This window comes from Meles meles, chromosome X (assembly GCF_922984935.1).
Source record: "Meles meles chromosome X, mMelMel3.1 paternal haplotype, whole genome shotgun sequence".
NCBI classification, from domain to species: Eukaryota; Metazoa; Chordata; class Mammalia; order Carnivora; family Mustelidae; genus Meles; species Meles meles.
Window position 1 is genome coordinate 115,429,048 of NC_060087.1, and position 3,692 is coordinate 115,432,739.

The following is a 3,692-nucleotide window of genomic DNA, read 5'->3' on the forward strand; positions in this document are numbered from 1 at the left end:
CGTATTCAAACACGGGCAAACCTTTGGTGGCGGGCTAACGCGCTAAGTTCACACCTCGCGACTCCCTGCTCCCGGGGCGGGCACTTGCAGGCGCTGCACTGGGACTTACCTGGGCGGGTGGGCCCGTACGGGAGTCCCAGCCTTGCCCGGGCAGCAGAAACAATACTCCAGAGCAACGATCACCTACTGCAGTACTGTTTCGCTGCTAGGGCACGGCTGAGTGCTGGCCACCGCGTCCCTGCTCTGCTCAGCGAGCACTGCCTGCGCGCGGCCCCCGACCACCCCAGGTCCTCACCCAGCGGTGGCGCCCCGCCTCCCCGCCCCCCGGACTACCGCGGGTCCTCGGGCGCGGGGGAGGGCGCAGAGGGAAGAGGAGAGACCAAAGCCCCCACCCACCTACCTGCTCTCGAACTGGCCTTTGGGAGCGGGCGCCCCGCAGGAACACACGTCCAGCAGAACCCAACCTTCCAACTTCCCCGCGAGGGGGTATAGCAGCGCCTCACGTTTTGAACCGTTTAAAGCACTTCAAAACATGAATTGCTGCTGCATCCCCTCGGAGTCAACGAAGGGGGGGGTCGCTCTGGGGTACCTGCAGGTGGAGAAAGACATGATGACCAGAAGGAAGCCCCGTCAAGTCCCACCCAAAGGCGAGGAATAAAGCAAAGGGTAGGACTAAGACGCGTCATTCCAAATCAACATGCTTTTGTGGACTTCACCGTTTGACTTCGAGACTGGCAGGTGTAGCGAAGGGTGTGACTCTCAATTCCCCCCCCCGCCCCCCAGCGGCTGAATGTTGGAAAAGTGTAGGGTGAAAAGCAGAGGGGTGGAAGACGGGAATGAGGGTGGGGAAGAGTCTTACCTCTGAAGGAAATAATAGTAAGAGAAAATAAATTGAGGCACTTTGGCACTATCTATATCACTCTTGCCAGCTCTAAAGTCTTAGGGAAACTTCTTCCTGCTGCATGTTACAAATCAGAAGTCTCATGTAATGATGTAATGTCCCCGTGGCGGGTGGGGGGGGGAGCACAACTTTAAATTTATTGACTTAAAGGAGATAACCAAAATGTGTCTGGCAGCTTCAACTGATTGTAACATATAAGAGAGCTGGGGAAATATGGATCCTTCCATACAAGCATCCGAGGTCCCCCTTTAACCCCCCGCGCCTTATTCTTTGAGAGATAATTGTCTCTAAATAAAATATCTGGATGTTTACATATGAAACTTGTTACTCCAACTTAGGTATAAATAATTTATACCTTTCGATGTCACCTATCAAACCATAAATCCCAAAAGTTTAAATACTTGATGTCAGTTCACTCTTTCCTGTCCTAAGCAGTTCCACAGAAACTCACGTCCTGAAATGGCGGTCACAGTGCGAACTCCTTAATGATTAACTCATTACACACCACCTTTTCCTTTTTAAACTGGACACACATTAGCAACAAGTTACATGGCACCCACTCCCCCTCCTTTAAGCAAAATAGTCAATTAAGCAGAGAAGAAACTACTCTGTAATCTCCACCACAAACCTAAAAGGTAAAACAACAAAAACCAGCATAGAATTGTAATGGTTTCGAAAATTAAAATACATTTCAATATGGTCACGAACACTTAAAGTATCCAAGTGTGCTAAGTGTTCTGGGTCATTTCAAAATCACAGAACCAGTACAATGGATGTTGTGTCCTATTTATTAGTTAATGAAATGCGCACAGTATTTAATCAGAGTAAGCACAAAATTCATCCCACCAGGCTGAGATTCACTACTTCCGTCACGGTGAACACAGTTATTAATAAAATAACTCCACTCCCCCAATTGGGACATACAATTGTCTCTTAATTCCACCTTGTTTGGGCTATTTCATTTACAAACAACGTTTACAGTGGCTTTTGAGATTAATGGCGAAAAACGTCCTTGGTTGCCCTTAAAAAGAAAAAAAAAAACACGTTTAGCAAAAGCACAGTTATACTTTAAAACTCCACAACCCTCTCCCAATTAAGTATGTTCCACACAAATATGTCTGATATCACATCAGATGTTAAAGTCATCCCTAATTTAACATTTCCTTGGTTGACTACGGAGAAAAACAGAAGTTATTCGAAATAGCAGTGGTGTCAAAGGCGAAGGTCCCCTCCAGATCGCTCTGCCAACTCACTGGAATTGAATTCATTTTGTACCTTTCACTTAACCCCCTTCTCTCCCAGTGACAGTGCAACGACGAACATTCCTAAAAAGCCACCTCGCTCCCTGAGTTTACGGGTGTGCCCTTAGACTGAAATTTACTTACGAAAAGAGATTACAAAGAGGCGTCTTGTCACTTCTGGAAGCAGTCAGTCGCTGATACAATAGACAAAGAATCGATACTTGCACTTGCGAGTGGCCCATAGCCCCACCCCCACCCCACCCCCGCCCAGCTGAACTGTGTTTGGCCAAACCATTTATGAGCCAAAGAAAACGCCTCTTCCTCTGTTCATATTTTACAACGTCTTGTCTCAATTTTGCAGACGCCTTCTTCCCCACACCCCAGACACACGAAGTCCCCTCGGCGCAGTCGTGCCAAACCTTCCCAGTGTCAAGTTTCCTCCAGGGAAAACGAAACATCCTCGAGCGTTTTAATGAGGTAAAGACAATGCAAAATTCATCATATTTCTTTCCAACGCTTATTTTCCTGGTTGCCAATAAGAGCCACGAAAAGTTCATTTACAGTCTGTCAAAACCGGTGGCTCCCGGCCCCGGCGAGGCTGACAGTCGGTCACTGCCCCTCTACTCAGTTTGCTGTCCCTGCCCCTCCATGTTAGCTTTTCTCCCCAGCCCGTTTCCTAAGAATTTTCCCGGCCGTAACCGTGTGCTGAACACTTTCAAGGTCCGTTTCGCCCGCACCCGGCCCCCAACGCGCTTTACAACCCCAAAGCAACACAGAATTTTCCCAGCATTGTCACCCGGGTTTTTCCAGTCGTCGGTAACCAACGTTACTAGCCGGAAAGACGCCAGCCAACAAAGTCCCTTAAAAAAAAAAATCGCATGTCACCTCTCGCTCCACTCGAAAATGGCGCCGAAATCGAAGAACTTCTTAAATTTCATTGTCAGCTCTTTGCAAAGGTTTCTGGGATTTTCCTGCGAAGCTGCTTCGCCTGGTCTGAGAGCTAGCAAACAAGCAAGCAAGCAAAAGAGAGAGAGAGGAAGGGGTTGGGGGGGGGGGGGTAGGACACAGACAAGAGACCGAGCTGGGCCGAGTGGGGAGCAGGGCCAGGAGTTGGGAGACAGCGAGGTCGCGGGGCGCGGGGGGCCGGGCACCGAGCCACGGGGATCGGGCGCCGGGCGCCGGGAGCCGGGGCGGCGGCGCGGAGGGCGCGCTCTCGCGCTGGCTGCGGCGAAGCTCGGACAGCGGCGTGGCAGAGGCGGAGCGGAGCGAATGCCGGAGCTGTGCGCGCTCGGGAGGCGAACGAGGAGCCGGCGGAGAGCCTCCGGCAGCGGCCCTAGAAAAAGCCGGCTCCGGGGGCGTGGTCACGCGGTGCTCACGCTCCCCCCACTTTCCCTCCCCCCGCCCCCGGCCAGTCCAGCTCGCTGCTCCCAAGCCCGGGGGCGGAAGGGGGGAGGGGGGAGAGGGCGCGGCGGGGAAGGCGGGGGCGCGGGCGCTGGACGCCACCTCCTGGGCTCGCAGCCTCCGAGGGCCGAGGAGGGCACTGGGCTGGC